The following is a 19992-nucleotide window of genomic DNA, read 5'->3' as shown; positions in this document are numbered from 1 at the left end:
GTCAGAGTGATCCTTAGTTGTTTTAACTGCTGTACCATGAGAAATATTATAGCAATGTTGATATGTAAATGTCTGTGTTGCGATATTTAAATACTGTTGTATACAATTGTTGATAGTTTACTACTGCTATATCTGTGATAGAACTGTCTCTTTAAATTCATGGGCTACCTAAATTATCTGGTATATATCACTAAGTAAGGTGTTTTTTATGTCAGGGGCTTCATATGTGAATGCAATAACAGTTGCCTGAGCCTTTTCTGCTAAACACTTTGTATCTGTGTAAATAGTGTAACGTGCTGCTACTCTTAAACCCAATACCCTTCCTGCCTGGGTGATAATTTATTATTTCAGTTACTTTTTACAGCACTTCTCTCTCATTCTCCTTTCAGAGACCTTAACGTAATAATAGTTTTTGTCTCCATCTTTTCATTTAGTGACCACTGTCCCTGCGAACGGGTTCTCTCTCAGTCTCCCACTTGCTGAATCCTTGGCCATTGGCCGCATCTGCATTGGAGAAACCAGCCACAAGGACTCAAGGGCTTTGGAAAGAAGATAGGTTACTGTAGGTGTCTAGCTATGTTTCCTTCTTAGACTGCTACTGTAGAAAGTACCCGGTCTAAAGCAGAGATAACTGGCTCTACCCATGGCTAGGGATGGCAGCCGCACCCCCACCCCCATCTGCTGTAAATATATTCCCCGGTTAACTTTTTCTTTTTAGTTATCAGTAGACCAAGATAAAGCTCTAGGCGAAAAAAGGTAACCCAGTAGATACACTGGGAACTGCCCACTTGTAAAATAGAGTCAAAAAGGTATTTAAACTGCCACTTTTTGTCTGCTTCAAACTAGGTATCTACCCAGAAAGGACACAGCTGAAATCAGGTCTATAGATTGTTTTTCCCTACTAGATTCTAATAACTCCTAACAATTTTGCTATTTAGACACTTACCCTGCAATCTTTAGCCTGGGGAGGTTCTAGCCTGCTCCGTTCAATTTGTTCACTTCACTCCCCTCCCTGCCCCCTATTCCCACCCGCCTCCAGTACCTCTACATTTATTCTTAGCCTTAACCCCACCCCTAATTGCCAGCAATTAGGCTACACCACTACTGACCCCCTCCCCCTACATCCAACACAATCATGCTACTACCTAATATAATAACAATCCTAACCTGCGTAGTTCTAGCTCACATTACATCCTACCAAGGCTCCACAGTCACATGCCCCAACAACTTCCACTGTACTCTCTCAACACCCTCCCTCAAACATTTACACTATAACTACACAACCCCTGCCACCATAACCATCCTCCCAATACACACACTTCATTACCAAACACCTAACACGCTCCAAAATAAAATATCCCTAAGATACCATAAACAACTTATTATGTATATAAAACATATCCTAAACACCCTCTATAAGCTAGCCCTTGCTGGAGACATTCATCCAAACCCTGGTCCTCCCAAATCCAACCCAACCATAAACCCTAGTCCAAGCAACCCCCCCCCCCCCACAACTCAACTCCTAGCCAACAAGAAAACAACAGACCTACTTATAATGTCCCTGAACATCAGAAGCATATGCAATAAAATCCAAGACCTACAGGCCAGCATAAGCATATATTCCCCAGATATTCTCTTCCTAACTGAAACTTGGCTCAAACCTCACATCAAAAGTGAGGAAATACTTCCACCTGAATACAACATCCTTTGCATAGACAGATTGTCCAAAAAAGGAGTTGGTGTAGCATTGATATTTAAACACACCTCGATATTCAACTCCTGAACTCATCTGCCCCTCACAACAACAATGAAGAAATCCTTTATGCCAATCTCAAACTAAACCCAAACAAAACAATCAATATCATAGGATGCTATTTCCCACCAGGACAAAATATTACACCCGTAGAAAAGCTCCTGAGCTGGTCTACTCTATCTCTACCCCAGGAAACCATCATTCTCAGTGACTTTAACATCAACTGGCTATCCTGTAATAACAGTCTTCCAACCATTCACCTTAATCTCCATGGGTTCACTCAACTCATTCAATCTCCTACCCGAATCAACAAAAACCCTAACAATCATACCTTATTTGACTGGATCCTAGTCAACAAAGCCCCTCATTCTTACATAGCAGGCTGCTTTGACAGTCTTAGTGACCACTCCCCCACTTTCCTAATTCAGCACCACAAAAACAGTCTGGACCCCATTATCCACAAGCAAATATGGAACAAGTCCAAGTCCAACTTCAACCCCAACTCCTTCATCTCCTCCCTGCAAAAAATTAACTGTTCCCCACTAAAATACTTCAACCTAGATGAGGCTGTCCACTTCTTCAATAGTACCTTCCTCTCCATCCTAAACACCCATGCTCCTGTAAGAAATGCCAAAGTCAGATCCAGGCATGCCCCATGGTTAAAAAAGACCACCAGAACCCTAATGAAATCCAGAGATAAGGCCTGGGAGCACTGGCAACTAACAAAAAATAACTCAGATAGGCAATCGTTCCTTGAACTGCACAATAAAGCCAAATATATAAAATTAGACAAATGCTTCTACTATAAATCCACCCTAAACTCTACCAACCACAACTCTAAGCAATTCTGGTCCACTATTAACAATATCCTCCATCCAGGGAAGGCTGATACCCCCAGCCGTCCATTCCCCCCTCCTCCAGCAGTATTGCTAAATCCTTCAATGAACACTTCACTGAAACTATAACATCTCAAAACAAACAACACCGCCCTACAACAGCCCCCCAACTCCTAACCCAACCCCCCCCACTCCTCTTTTCTTCTTCACCTCAGTACCTACCTCCAACATAAAAAGAATACTGTCAAAACTTAAACCCACCAAACTCGCAGCTGACAACCTCCCCTCTGAATACTTGAAAATTGCATCTGATACACTAGCCTACCTGATTTCAATTCTAATCAACCATTCCATAACAGAAGGCTATGTTCCCTCGATAAGGAAAATATCCCACATCATTCCCCTCCACAAAGGCACCCCCTTCACTGACCTCTCCAATTACCGCCCCATTGCTATCCTCTCCCCTCTCTCCAAGATACTTGAAAAATGTATCAACACCCAGGTCTCCAACTACCTCCTAGCTAATAATCTCCTCTTCAAAACCCAACATGGTTTCAGGCCATATCACAGCACTACCTCTGTTCTGCTCTCCTTCACCAGCACTATACTTCATCACAAAAACAATGGCCTCTTCTCTACTGCCGTATTTCTAGATCTCTCAAAGGCCTTTGACATGGTATCTCATGAGCTACTACTCTCTACTCTCCCCAACCTTTCCTTCTCACAACCAGCCTGCAACTGGTTCCACAGCTATATACATGGACACCAGCAATCAGTAATCTAGGACAATAACATATCACCTCGCCTCCCAGTTACTCTCGGAGTTCTCCAAGGATCTATCCTTGGCCCTCTGCTGTTCTCACTTTTCACTAACAACCTACACACTGCCACCATACAAGCATCTCTTATACAGTATGCAGATGACTCTGCTCTCATCTTCTCTGCCCCCACTCTCCCAGAACTACAACAAATCACACAGGAATCATTCTCTTCTGTAAAAAGCTGGCTATCCAATGCTCAGCTCCTACTCAACCCAAGTAAGACAAAACTTCTCATGTTCCAACCTTCCAAAGCCACCCAAAACACTCCCCACATAAACACTCTTGCCAAAGACAATACCATCATCTCTCCATCAGAACACACAAAATTTCTTGGTGTGGAAATAGACAAAAAACTTAGATTTGACACCCACATATCTCTCACAATAAAAAAAGTTCACAAGAAAATTGGTGCATTATAGCGAAGCCGCCAATTCTTAACCAAGGCAGCTAGAATTTCCATAGCCGATTCCCAGCTAATCTCTACCCTACTCTATGCATCCCCCATACTTACCAACCTTAAACAGACAGACCTACACAAGCTGGATGCTTGTTACAACAAAACTGCTAAATTTGCCACTGGAACCTCCTACCGCAGCCTTCATTGTATCTCCCTTAACAAACTAAACTGGCCAGAACTCCCATAACTCCTTCAGTTTAATCAACTCACCCTCGCTCATAAACTTATTAACTACCCCCTTAACATCCCTTCCCTTCAAACCCTTCTCCAACCCTATCATCCCACTAAGCCCCTAAGCTCAAGCAACAAAAATCAACTCACGGTTATCAAACCCAAAAACTCAGCAGGAGAAGCAATATTTTCATGTACCATATCTAAACATTGGACCAATCTTCCACCCTCTATAACTACTTTACCTTCCAGCAGCCTTTTCAAGACTGCACTCAAATTCCACTTAAATTTGTGCTGGCTTTGCCCTTGTTCTACTCCAGGTTAACACCTCCTTACCCCCCCCCCCCCACCTAGACTCTTAACCCAACTATACTACTGCCACTACTAACCACAGTCAGAAATAACTAGTTGTCTTTACATACTTTAACATCTTGTCTGACAACTTTGTTACTAATATTATAAATGACAAGAAACTATCTTAACTTGCAACATTTTCTGTATATACTGTTGATAATCAATATCTTGTTATTGTATTAAAGCCAACAGCTGTAATGTTGTTTACTATTGCTGCAACTTTGTATCTCTATCATGTACATGATGTGGAGTTTTACTCCCTGGACATCTGCTGAAAAAGGATCTGTGTACAGTCAGAATTTCCCGGTAAACAAATGTAAATAAATAAATAAATAAATAAATTACATCAGGTCTCCCAAGAGCATGTGTGAAAATGTGTTATGGTGTAATGAGACCAAGGTTCAGCTTTTCAGCCACAATTCCAAAAGGTATGTCTGGTGCACAAGCAACAGTTTGCATCACCCGATGACCATCATCCCCACAGTAAGGCACTGTGGTGGCAGTGTCCAGCTTTGGGGTTGCTGTTCATAAGCTGGAACTGGGGCTTTAGTCAAGGTGGAGGGAATTATGAACAGTATCAAATACCACTTACATTTACCCCAAAACCATCAGTTGTCAACCAGAAAGCTGAAGATGAAGAGGGGTTTCACCTTTCCACACAACAATGACCCAAATCATACATCCAAATCAACCTAGGAATGGCTCCAACAGAACACTATTAATGTTATGGATTGGCCTAGCCAGAGTCCAGACCAAACTCCAATAGAATATATGTGGTGTGACCTGAAGAGGTCTGTGTTCATGAGATGCCTTTGCAATCTGACAGAGTTGGAGGGCTTTAGCAAGGAAGCGTGGCCAAATAATGCCAAGGCAAGATGTGACATACTGATAGACTCCTTCCCAAGCAGACTGCATGCTGTAATCAAAAGGTACTTCAACAAAGTATCGGTTTATGGGTGTGCACACTTATGCAACCACCCTATTATACATATTTAATTTATTATATTTTACACCGAGCACATTTGTTTACCAATTAGATTGCACATGTGATATGTCACATTAAAGGTGGGCAACGTTTTTAAATTAATGATTGGAGTCTCATTTTATATATTACAAGAACCTAGCATGTTAACAGGGGTGTGTACACTTATCATATCCACTGTAAGCTGAGAAAGTTGTAGGTGTAACACAATTTGTTTTAACATACATTTACTGCAGGTTTTGGGGTCTTACACTCAAGTGTATGTCATTAATTAGTGACATCAATCCTCAGATGATTCCAGTAATATGTCAGACAAACATAGGAGTTATGAGGAACAGAGCAAAGATATGTGCCAGACATCTACACATTCTGCGAAGATTTGTACAGTTGTAAGGTATGTTCCGTAGGAGTTGCCACTGTGCTATACAGTGAACAGCAATAATGTGTACATGGGTGCAGTGTGTGCTAGGTGAAGGGCCATCACCTACTAACACTACTCACGCATCCCAGAGGTGTATACTGTTAGTGACATGTAGTGAAAATCACTGCACTGCATAATGTTGAGGGTGTGTCCAGAGTGTGTATGCTGTGGTCTGACTGTGTGTCATGCATGTCACCATTTGGGTATTGTGATGGCTGTGTAATGCCTTTGTGCCACCTCACCTGTATGTGCCTGTGTGTGTCCATACCACCGATGCTGAGACCTGCTAATATGGTTCTGATGCACAGGGTGAATTAAGTACAGTTTAGTTTTGTAATGCTGTCTAAGGTGCTGTCAGCTTGCAATTGTAATGGGTATACTTCAGAGTGTGTGTACCTTTTCAGCCTTGATGCATTATTGGTGTTAGTAATGCTGACTGAATGTAGTCTCACATGCTGTATTCTGTTTGTGTTCTAGGTGTCTGTGCATCAGCAGGAGGTGGCCCTGCAGAAAGTGGCAACGAGGGATATGGCAGAGTGGTAATACATCGATTATGTCAGAGCCGAGCTACAGCTGTATATGTACATGTTTACCAGGTCTGTGTAATAGTTATTGAATGTGCCACAGATCTTATAGGGCTGAGGGGTGTATACAGGTAGGTACATGGTGGTTGACGTCAGCAGGCCTTGTGAAGTGGCCAATGGTAAGTGTAGTGGGTGGAACATACCTCAGACTGATAAAACCCACACCCCCCAGAAGATATTGTGTTGACCAAACGCACAGAGAATACTGTTCCCACACACACAGATCTCACACACACACACACACACACACACACACACACACACACACACACACACACACATACACACAGACACACACACACACACACACACACACACACACACACACACACACACACACACACACACACACACACACACACACACACAGGATCGCAGTTGTCAGTGTTGTGTTTGGAACCCATACCCATCTAGTTAGTGGTTCATAGGTTCATAGGTAGGTACTAGGCTATCGGCCCTGGGGCCTATACAAGCCCATCCAAAAAGGTACCCTGGCTTTTGCCACCCAAGAAAATTATTTTCCTGTGCCACTGTCGAGCAGAGCCACATTTTTCTTGAAGAGTGCTAATGAGGAGTATTGTTTGATATAGATAGGTAGTTTATTCCAGAGTATGGGAAGTCTCTGGGACAGGAATCTATCCCTCCGGCATGTTCTGTTTAATGTGGTGACAAGTGGTACTACAGTGTTATGGGGTTATTGCAGGTGGCACGGAACTAATAATGTGATGACCATTTAAAGGTACCTGTAAAGTGAATAGCATCATGTGCCCTTATGAAGTATGGCACTGGGGTGTTTACTGGGTGTGGAGGAGTCATTAGAGTGTCAACTACAATTCTACACACTTACAAACACTGCTATACACACCTATGCTCACACAATTGCCAGTACTGACATTAGCAGCCCTGCCTATCATGTTATTCATTCCATACTGTTACAAAACTGTTGCATGCAGCATCGGGCTTATAGGGATGAAGAGTATCCACAAATACCTCTAAGGTGGATGTGAACAGTGTCCTTTGTTAAGTGGACCTTGGGACATGTATTGGGAGTACCATGGCTTAAAATTGTAAACCACCAATGGATATAGTTCTCACTCAAACACACACAGATAGGATACTGTCTTTACACACACACACACACACACACACACACACACACACACACACACACACACACACACACACACACACACACACACACCTCGCATGTGCCACAGAGCTTATATGCCTAAGGGCTGCCCAAAGGTACTTCTAAGGTGACTTACATCAACAGGACTGCTAAAGTAAGGCAATGGGAAGTGTACTGGGTGTGAATGGGCTCAACATCTTTAATCTACAAACACACATACACTTTTTTCATTTGCCAGAGTTGAGATTAGAACCCCTACCTAACCAGTTATTTGTACTATAGTGTTATACAGTTATCATACACACCACAGAGCTTATAGGATAGAAGCCACTCCAAAGGTACTTCTAAGGTGAATGACATCAGCAGATCAAGTAGGGCAATGGGAAGTGTACTGGGTGGGTATGGCATTATAATCGTTAAACCTACAGACATATACACACACACACACACACACACACACACACACACACACACACACACACACACACACACACACACACACAAAGGAAGGTGATGTGATATTACAACCCCCATCTCAGTACCATTAGACAATGCATCTCATCTTCATGCTGGCACATGCCAGTGGTTACAACTGGTATGCAACTGTCTGCAGCAGGACATCACTCTATGCCATTCAGGGTATCCCTGTGTATGACTCACTCTGTGTGTGTGTCTCTCTGTGTGTCTCACTCTATCACTGTTTGCCTCTCTCTCTCTTCCCCATGTCTATGTGTGTGTATGCTTGACATATTGTAATATGTTGCCCATATATATTTGTGTGTATCACACACAACAGATGCAGATATACCACATATGAGCCACCTACAGATGGCTGCGGGTAATGGTGTATGATGGGTGTGCGTGGAGACAGGTGTACATAGCTTTGTGTATACAAAGACATCCGCACAATACACACACATATATATATATATATATATATATATATATATATATATATATATATATATATATATATAGTCCATTGTGGTTTCAGACATGGACTTTATTTCTCTAAGTATAGGAGCATGACCAGTATGACCTTCTATAGTAAGTGTGGGGATCCATTCCAGGAATAGTTGTAACTCCAGTCCAGGGTGTTGTGTGCTACAGCCATACCTTGCAACATGGTTGTGCAAGATATCTGGAGATAGGCTACCAATATGGGGAAACAATGGCCAAAATATAGGGGGCTACTGTAACTATTGCTCTTATTAATGTATGAGTTGCTTGAGTTACAGGGTTCAACAGACACTTTCTGACTTATGTAATGTTTGATACTGTAATGTATTGTGTCATTACCTACTGACAGATATCATCAGATCATCACAGTTATTTACCAGAGAAATACAATATGGATGATGCACAGATCAATATTATGAGGCAAAGGCTAGACATTCTTGCACAATCCAGCCAGTTGAGAGGTGTGGCTACAGCTGATTGACTGATGAAGCTGTGTAAATGGTCCAGCACCTTGGTGATATACTGGCTGGGGATCTCTGGTTGTGCGATATTCTTCTTACCTGAAAAGTCATATCCTGGTGTGGCCATACCTCTCAACTGTATAGATTCTTACAGATTATCCAAATTCATGGCTCACATATCTGATCAGTTTCCCTTAACACTGTGGTTTTCTAGCAAGTTTGTTGCAAATCACTCAGGGTTGCAGTCAGGGAATAAAGATCGAACATTAGAGTTTCAGACTTCACACCCTTCATGACATTATGAGAGCATTATTTCAAAAGTGTCCCTATAGTTGGGCCTTTATCCCACCATTAAGTATGGCTTTGTCTAGATTTCTTGCTCTATGAGATTGAGAGGTATGCTACTAGCATTTAGCAGCATGGCCCTTCATTTGCATTTTGTTGACTGTGTTATGTTGGTAGTATGGACCCCATGACATTCCCTACAATGGCACTATGGGTGAGGCATGGGCCTTTGCCAGAGGCTTGTAGGCCGTGTGAGACTGATGCTGGCTATCTGTAGTGAAGCAGTGCATTCGGTCACTCATATGTTCCCAGGCTGCCAGGCAGTGGATCTCCCTGGGGTGACAATGGTAATTGAGTCAGGTGTTACTTTCTGTTCGTATTGATCCATCACTCTGGGTGACAGCAGGATGCTGCTTACGGCTAGGGACATATCTGCATGGGACACATATTCAGCATGCTGTATCATGCCTGTCTTTCTACAGACTGTGAGGTCCTTCTGACATCATTCACACCATCATCGACCAGGCTAGTGTGATACCTGTACCTGTTGTGGGGTGACTTGAGTGCATGTGTGATATGGCAGATTATGGCACCTGCCAAACAAGTAATCATGACTTTCTCCTTATCCTGCCTGGTGTGTGGCACATCTGTGTGTCTCACAGTGGAGTTTTCTATGAGTAATATGTTGTGTGTATGGTAAGGCCTTAGTGTTTGCAGGACCCTGGTATGTGGAGTATGCGTGGTCTGTGGTGTGTAGGTTTGGGAAATTCTCATGTGTTTTTGCCTCTGAGGTGTCCTTTACTTGGGGGTTGATTTGTTGTTGACCTCCACTTATGTGGGTGTGTGCTGCATATTTGCAGGTGATGCTTACTGACTCCATACACTGCAGCGCACCTATGTTACTGCAAAAGTGCTCTGGTGTGCACATTCTCCATTTGTCTGGCTAGTGCCCCCCACCTTCTTTGTGTCTCTTTATCCTTCTGTAGTCCAGTCACAGGCTTTGCTCACAGTGGCTGCTGTTATGTATTTGTAATTCTGGTGGGAGCATGGTAAATGCCATAACATCACACAAGGTTATGGACTGCACACCTCTGAGCATACCTGTTTGGCAGGTTGTCCATCATTGCACTACTACATCTGCTGGGGTCCTCAGACATTTTGTGTTACTATGTTATTATGTGGCTACATGTTGGCCTAGCTGTCAAACTGTTACTGACTCTGACATCTAGACAGGCCCACATATGACAGTCATATGAAGGCCCACACATGAGGACAGGGTGTTGATACTGTTCTGCCATACATAGAAAGTTGGGGGAACAGTTTATTTGCTTGCTTTCTGTTATGGGTGTGACATCTGATTCTCTACTATCTGCCACTGATGTTTTGACATGAGATTTTCTTGTTTTGCAAATACTTTGCAGGCGAATGCAATGTTAGGACAAGCGGGACAGCTATACAAGGCATACTTGTACTCCTTCTGTGACAACCTGCCATTTCAGGGGTATAGGCATTGGCCAGTGACATGTTGTCAGTGCTGACACAGTAAGCTGGCAGCCTTTTATGACCTGCCAGTACATTGACCTTCAGGTACCTGCTGTGCTACTAGGCACCATACCTCTCTACATATGAGAGCCAGATATATTGACAAAGCCATAAGTAATTGGGTGACAAAGGCCTAAATATAGGGAACATTTTAACTATTGGCCTTACAAATCTAGAAGGGTGATACAATAACAGATTTTGCATTAGCATGCATTTTCTATAGGGTATGAAGTCTGAAACACTACAATCCATCATTATTTTCTGACTTTAGACTTTCGTGGCTTGCCAGTGATTTGCTACACAACCACTATTTCATGACAAAAGACACCACAAATATGATGCAAACCTCTGTACATTCTGCAAAAGGTCTGTACAGTTGAGAGGTATGGTAGGCACTGTGTAGGTTACTCCAACATGTGTACTGTTCATATGTGTGGCCCCCTGTCCATGACCTGTCCAGCTTACCGGTAGCAATGGATATTGATATCTGGACAGTGTGTACAGCTCCCACAGTAGGTGTAGCTGACATGTGAGATAGTTGGCACTGAGATTCTTGGAACATGGCTCTGTCTACCACAGTACTGTACCTAGGCCACTAAGACACAACAGCCGGGAGTAAGTGCTGGCCACATCCTGACAGTATTTCCCATGCATATACATAGATCATTGACCCCTGCATGTTGTGGACATGTAAAAAGTTATCATATTGATTGGGACAGCCCTGGCAATGTGTGCTCTGTTGCTATTACCCTACAAACTTACATGTTACTGCATTTCTATGGGAATATGTGGGGGGTACACCTGTCAATGGTACACATTTGCACATACTGTGCTGATATTGGCTTTACATTTTGGTTTCATTTAGCATAGTATTGTGCCCTGTGTTGAAGAATAGAGGCATATCACTAGAGACCGTGGGTTAGAATGTAATGGCATACAATTGAGTTTCAGACTTCTTAACCTTCAGAGCCTTACTGCAACTGCAAGGCCTGCTGTGATATCACTGTGTAAGTCTGTAGGGGGATATTCCATCATTGTTGCCATTTGTGGGCCTTTGCCATGCATTCCTTTATGGTTTTCTACTGCTGACGTGCTGGGTGAGTCTGAGGGGTGGGTATGAGATCCCCACATTGACACCCATGCATGTGACCTATGACCCCCCCCGCTTAGTTGGCCCCCCACATATACTGCAGTGGGATTTATCACCTTGGACAATACTGCATAGTGTGGGGAAGCCAGTATTGGGCAGACATTTTCTGGTGTCCCACATAGCTTTCATTTGTCAGCTGCTACCTCAGTAGGCCACCCCATTCCCTTGCATATATGCAGCAATATCGTAGATATGTTACCAGAACATACTATTCCATTCATTTGTTGTTTAGAAGACTGAGTTACCTTGTGCCTACTGCAGTTGTGGGGATGGTGGGTGAGGGCTGACTGTTGGATGCACGCAGTACACTGCCTATACAGGGTAAGCTACAGGTAGTGCGATGTGTGTGGCATCCATTTTACTGTGTTTGTGAGTGGGGGAGAGATGTCAGTCCCTGGGTCCCTACAGTGTCAGTGTGTGTGCTATGCGTTGCCTCTTTGCCAAGGCCTGGGCATACTGGGCATGCCTCCATCTGCCTACAGGAGCAGGCTCAGGAGCTTTCTCCTCCTCCGAGTCCCTCTGTGCCTGTGGGGACCTTGGCAATGGAGGGGGCTGCGTGCCCCTTCCACGTGCTGTTCCTGCTGCAGCTGTTTCTGCAGGATCATATTGTGTAGCATGGCACATACTATGAACGTGTGTGCACATATGGCTGGAGAGTACTGCAAGGCTCCACCAGATATGTCAAGGCAGTAGAACCTTGACTTGAGCATCCCAAGCACATGCTCTATAATGATCCTGGTTTGTGCATGTGCCTCATTATGGCATTCTTGACTGGGTGTGTGCGCATTTCTGATTGGTGTCATCATCCATGGCTCTAGTGCATAGCTAGCATCCCCCACAAGATGGCCATATGGGATGTCCCCATTGGCAAATGCCTGGTACAGCTGTGACGAATGCCAGATGTGGGAGTCGTGATAGCTTCCAGGTCTGCCAGCACACACATTCATGATAATGCCCTGGGCATTGCACATGACCTGGCAGTTGAAGGAGGGGAACCCCTTGCAGTTTATGTAGAGCCTACCCTATTCACCGGGTGGTGCTTTGATGTGGATGTGCATGCAGTCTATCACACCCAGTACTTTTGGGTAGTCTGCTAACATGGTGGAAGAGATGCATATTGCTGGTCCTCTCCCCACGGGTGTTGGGGAAGTAAATGTGCTCTCTGGCATGTGGTAGCATGGCATCCAGGAACTGGTGGAGTACCCTGGATGCAGATGCCTGTGAGACCCCCATCATGTCCCCAGTAGGTCTTTGGTAAGTACCTGTAGCTAGTATTTTTAAGGCTACACATACCTTGGTATCCACTGGGATGGGTTCCTCTCTGTTGGCTCTGGGTCTGAGTTGATGCTGGCACAGCTAAATGATTTGCTGAAGTATGTCTCTGTCCACCCTGTAGTGCTATACTATCTCCATTTCATGTAGCCCCTGGTAGGTTACCCTGGGTCTAAACACTCTTCTCCTCCTCCTCAGTCTGGGGCAGTTGTCAGCATTATCCTCCTCACTGCCCTCAGCTTCTAGCACATACTGATAGATCAAAGCAATGGCAGCCCCTAACATTTTTTTGGTTAAAATTCCCCCGCATGTGTACACCAATGGTGCAGAGTTTGTGGGAAAACCAGACTGAAAGGTGTTTGTACAGTTTATACTATTGTGCTGCAGATGCTGCCTGTATGATTGGCTGGCTATGACACATTCCACCTGCTTGCTATTTTATTTGTATTTGATTGCTTTTATTCTGTTATTTGCTTTTTTTCTTTTTTCCCTTCCCATTTTCACCCCTTTTAAGCCCCAATGTGTGCCGTGTAAACCCAGTGCCCAAATGTAAATAGTCCTGCTATTTCCGTTTTTTTTCATTTTGTTTTAGACCTGGTGTGCACTGCACAAACCAGTTTAGCTAAAGTAAACACTTTGCAGCAGAAATGCCCCTCCCCCTGGACATGAATATGCTCTTCATTTCATGGAATAAGCCAATACAGCCTCAGACGCACACCCTTGCTTAGCTGGACTTAGCTAAGCTGAAATAGGAGCCATGGAGCTCCAGTGTGCTTACACCAAGCATGACACACCCCTTTTCATGTCAGCTGCTTCTTCTGCTTACACCACTGCCTTATAGCTCCTACACGGTTAGGTGCAGCCAAAGGATGGTCTCCCATTTAATCATTCAGTAAAATTTGCTCATTTGCATACCCCACTGCCTTAGTCCCTGATTACACCACTACACCACAGCCTTCCTCCTTAGCAACAAGTGTTACCTGTTATTGTTTTGATTCTGCATGCCATAGACTATAATGACAAAATGCAGATTTCACTTAAAATTGCCTTTTTACAAATTTTTTTTTTTGGCACGATCCTGTTTGCGCATTACTACCCTATGCTTAAATGGCTGAAATCTGCCAAAAGAAATAAACTTTTATTTTTATAATTTTGCAACACTTTTCCATGCCAATGGCCATATATTTGGCCACTGGCATGCCTAAGGAGTATAATACATGCTTTACTTTGAGCTGTCATGCCTCCATTTCTGCACCTCACAGTTCTTGCACGGATGCCTGCCTGCTTACTGAATCACTAATTCACGTCATTTGCATGGTTTTCACCAGCAGATGAGGTAATTAGCATTATTCAGTGGTGATCATGCAAGAATAGTGCTGTCAGGCTTCTGCATGCGCCCAGCCTTGTTTACTGGATCGCTTAGTGGACATATTCTGTGCAGGAACTGCTACACTTTTCCTGCACGGAGAAAACAGGTTATTGAATCCCGGGGTATGCATTTCACTTTCAAAAATGCAAAAGTGCCTTATATATTTATCCAATAATCAACTTCAAGAGGTTACTGGATACAAAGATTTGTGTGTTGCATTAACTTCAAACTTATCTTTCAATACTTATGCCAAGGTTAACTGTACAAAAGCTACTAGATACATGGGTTTTCTTCTAAGGAATGTTATCACAAGAGATGAACACTGCTTAACTCGTATGTTCATAATTTATATAAGATTGTTGAGTACAACGACTCATTCTGTGAATATACTTGGAGTCAACTAAAAAGACTTCAAATGGTTCAAAGATGTACTAAGACAATTGTGTCTCTAAGTGATCTAGACAACAGTGCAAGATGTAAACATTTGCATTTATTCACATTTTGTTATAGACGCATTCATGGTAGTCTGATTTTGGCCTAGTGCAAGATGTAAACATTTATATTTATTTACATTTTGTTATAGAATCATTCATGGAAGACTGATTTGGCCTACAGAATATTTAATGACCCTCATGTACAATTTACATTTAATATTGAAGTATATAGGTATATAAAAACTCACAGACATAGTGATATGAAGTTTTTGACAAAAATTTCAAAAACTGGGGTGCGACACTCATACATTATTGTCAAAATTACTCCCCTTTGGAATAATTTACCTTTGCATATATGACAGTCTGAGGCACTGGAGTTTTTTAAGAGAAATTTGACTCTTGGGCTGGGGATAAAGTCCATCTTCTACTTCTTAAGGAATCTGTACTCCTAGACAGCCTTTTGGCCTGAGCATTGCACTACTGAACTTATGAACTTATGTACAGTTTACAGTGGAAATATCAGTGACAGTTTTCTTAAACAGCATCTAAGGTTTTACCAGGTGACATGCAATAGCTAGTTAAGTCATTTTTTGAAGTATTAAGTACTTATGGAAATATTGCTTATTTCAATAATTACTAACAAATAACTAGCAGTATCTACAGTATAGTTTGATATAAATGGGCACTGACAATGAATTTTCCTGTCTCCCACAACAGTATTTTATATCATACCCCTCAATAGCATATAGTTCTCTCAGTTATGAAAATAAGAATATAAATATAAAAATATGAATATTAAGTGGCAAACAGCAATTAATTTCTCTACTACAGGACATCCTATATTAACAATCGTTATGTCGTTTTATTAAGGAATCATTGCTCTTTCTAATGCTGCTTATTACTAGTGGGAAAGTCACTTAGTTAAAGGGGCTAGACTCAAGAAATGTTTGGATGCCATAAGGAGCTATGGGTGTGAATTGGAAGTATCCAAAAAGGTGCTATAGGCTTGCATGGCAACCATTCTGCCTACCATTTTCTATGCCTCTGAGACATGGAAAAAACAAAAATCATTTCATGATGTCTGGATGTTTTTCTTCAGCATTGTCTAAGAATATTCCTGCATATGCCATGGAAAGACTATACTTTTTATGATAATTTGATAGAAATAATTGGTGTAGGAAGTCTTCAACATATTTTTGCACATTGTAGATGTTAATGTATCAGACACCTTATAAGACTGTCTGGAGAAATACCTGTTAAGGTAGCATTAAATAGGGTCCCGGAAAGTAGCAAGAGAGACAGAAAGACATGACAAGACAAAGTTACAGAGGACTTGTGGTAGAGAGGAATCATCTGGGAATATATATGTACAAGGTATGTCATAAACAAAAATAGGTGGAGAAGCTCTGCTATTCATTGTTGAGCATGATTGTCAATCGGATGTGATTTTGACATCTCTTTAAGGTATTTATATGTTATCATGCCTGTTTCATTCATCTGATGGTTCATCCATTAATCTATCTAGTTATCTATCTGTCTATCTACCTCTCTATCTATCTATCTATCTATCTATCTATCTATCTATCTATCTATCTATCTATCTGTCTATCTATCTATCTATCTATCTATTTATCTATCTATCTATCTCTACCTTTTATTCAGGCTTTCCTTCCTTTCTGTTTTGTTTAAATATCAAGGCATTCCACTGGCTTTTGCTATTACTTAAGGTGTATCCATTGTAGGTTTCTTACAGCCATTTTCTGAACTTCTCCCTTGTTTTGACTTTTTTAAGGAGCATCTTGTGAAACTGGCTACAGTTATCAGTCAGCAGTTTATGCAGTCTCTGTAGTTCATCAGGAAGTAAACTTCCCTTTGGTGCAAAAGGTTGTGGTTCAATTCCTACATCAGGTGATTGGGTTAATGTTTCCAATATAAAGACTGCAGTACAGCATATATGGGGTGTTGCTCTTCTAAGTGTGCCATCCTTCAGATGAGATATTAAATCAAAGCCCCATATGCCTGAGCTGGTGGTAGCCCAGGTGGATATTAAAGTTCCCATGGCAAAAAAGTAGGAGAAGTTCCCTGGTGTCCTGGCCAAATTTCCCCTAATAATTACAAATACCACATTGAGTCTCCCCTGGAAAGAGGCTATTGGCATAGGAGAACCCACTTAGTCAGCAAAGTCTAAATAAATAAAAGATGGTACTCCATAAATTCTTCTATTTTTCTGTATTTTACACTCAAATGCTTATTTTTTAGTTATTTCAATGAATTTCCCATTGCTGTTATTTAGTCAACCAAAATCACTGTGCATCAATTATGTTTGGATGTGTTATCACTGGTGTTGGTCTGCTTGCTGTAAGCTGCTTTGTAGTCTGGGATTCAATGAAAACAGGACATCCAGTCAACATATTAACATGTATAGAGAAAGTAGTAAAAAATATAGAGGAATCCAGGCCACCATTTAGGGCAATGGTAAACTTTTATAAAACAAACACAGATACAAAAATGAGCGCTTTTGTCTGGAAACTAGACTTCATCAGATAAAAGACACACCTGCTACTCATTGCTTAAATACCATTCAGGTGGTACATATCAATTAAAATTAAAAGGAAAACACACTTAAAAAAATCACTTGTTAAAAAATAACACATCACTGGATCCAGACAAGTTGTACTCAGGCAATGCATCCTGTACCTAAACAAGTACATAAAAAAACTTAAAACACGATGATGAATGTGCCAACAATCATTTCACATTAATATAATTGTGTTGCAAGTAGAATTAAAATATTTGCATATATATTCTTATATAAAACATCTCATATATATATAGTTCAAATTAATGGACATGTTAACATTTTATGAATACAACAAATCAAATATTTTCTGCTTTAGATGTGAAAACAGGTTTGATTGTTACATATTCATTTAAGCCAGGTGGAATAAAAGACTTTAATCTAAGCTGCCATTTCAATTCTTTGTTAAGCAAAGCATTTTTAATGTCCCACCTTTAAAGTTGTTTTTTACAATAAGATCTATAATGCCAAATTTAAAATCATTAAAAGAAGGGCATAGCAGAGAATGTTTAAACAGGGCGCCAGTCTCTTTACCAGTTCTTATATCATACTGATGCTCATACATTCTATCTTTAAATGCCCTCCCTGTTTTACCTATGTAGAATGCATGGCATCCTACACACTTGGCCATATATACAATCATCGTGGTTTTGCAATTTCCCTTACGGAATCTAACAACACTGTTTAAACCATTGTTTAGCCTGATCCATGCTTCTTTAAAGATGAGATGGCACAAACTACAATTACCACATGAGCTGGTTGCTTTGAAGATGCTAGTAGCCCTATCAACCTGTTCAAATATTCTTTTGAAATTTTTACCCGTTTTATAGGTAAAAAAAGGTTTTGTCCCTACCACATCATACACCTCTTTGTTTATTTTAAGTGCATTCCAATTGAATTTTTGGAAAGGGGGTACCCTGTGGAGATGGTAAAGGAAGTATTAGAAGAAGTATATAGAGGCTGGGGGACTAAATATGAGGCTTTGTTGGGACAAACTCTAACTAAGGTAACAAAAATGAAAATGGAAGGAAAAAACTTCTACGGGGCCTGTGTTATGGAATACAACATGTTTTCAGAATCATTTACTGATATAGTTAGAGCCAATTGGAATACACTTAAAACAAACAAAGAGGTGTATGATGTGGTAGGGACAAAACCTTTTTTTACCTATAAAACGGGTAAAAACTTCAAAAGAATATTTGAACAGGTTGATAGGGCTACTAGCATCTTCAAAGCAACCAGCTCATGTGGTAATTGTAGTTTGTGCCATCTCATCTTTAAAGAAGCATGGATCAGGCTAAACAATGGTTTAAACAGTGTCATTAGATTCCATAAGGGAAATTGCAAAACCACGATGATTGTATATATGGCCAAGTGTGTAGGATGCCATGCATTCTACATAGGTAAAACAGAGAGGGCATTTAAAGATAGAATGTATGAGCATCAATATGATATAAGAACTGGTAAAGAGACTGGCGCCCTGTTTAAACATTCTCTGCTATGCCCTTCTTTTAATGGTTTCAAATTTGGCATTATAGATCTTATTGTATAAAACAACTTTAAAGATGGGGACATTAAAAATGCTTTGCTTAGCAAAGAATTGAAATGGCAGCTTAGATTAAAGTCCTTCATTCCACCTGGCTTAAACAAATATGTAACAATCAAACCTGTTTTAACATCTAAAGCAGAAAATATTTGATTTGTTGTATTCATAAAATGTTAACATGTCCATTAATTTGAACTATATATATGAAATGTTTTATATAAGAATATATATGCAAATATTTTAATTCTACTTGCAACACAATTATATTAATGTGAAATGATTGTTGGCACATTCATTATTGTGTTTAAGTTTTTTTATGTACTTGTTTAGGTGCAGGATGCATTGCCTGGGTACAACTTGTCCTGGATCCAGTGATGTGTTATTTTTTAACAAGTGATGTTTTAAGTGTGTTTTCCTTTTAATTGTAATTGATATGTACCAACTGAATGGTATTTAAGCAATGAGTACCAGGTGTGTCTTTTATCTGATGAAGTCTAGTTTCCAGACGAAAGCGCTCATTTTTGTATCTGTGTTTGTTTTATAAAAGTTTACTATTGCCCTAAACGGTGGCCTGGATTCCTTTATATTTTTTTACTATTTGGTTTGCATTTTTACTTTTGGACTCTTCATGTATAGAGCAAACAAGTCCTGCAGGATTTTCCAGCAGTTTATATGCATTTGCTAGCCATAATATATATATATATATATATATATATATATATATATATATATATATATATATATATATATCTGTGTGTGTGTGTGTGTGCATGTATATATATATATATATATATATATATATATATATATATATATATATATTTAGCATAATGTGTGGATTACAAGTAGCAGCACAGCTGTACATACACTGAGAGAGAGAGAGCAAA

The sequence above is a fragment of the Protopterus annectens genome, chromosome 3.part1 (assembly GCF_019279795.1).
Source record: "Protopterus annectens isolate FY-2018-M chromosome 3.part1, PAN1.0, whole genome shotgun sequence".
In the NCBI taxonomy this organism is placed as follows: domain Eukaryota; kingdom Metazoa; phylum Chordata; order Ceratodontiformes; family Protopteridae; genus Protopterus; species Protopterus annectens.
This window is presented reverse-complemented; position numbering follows the sequence as displayed.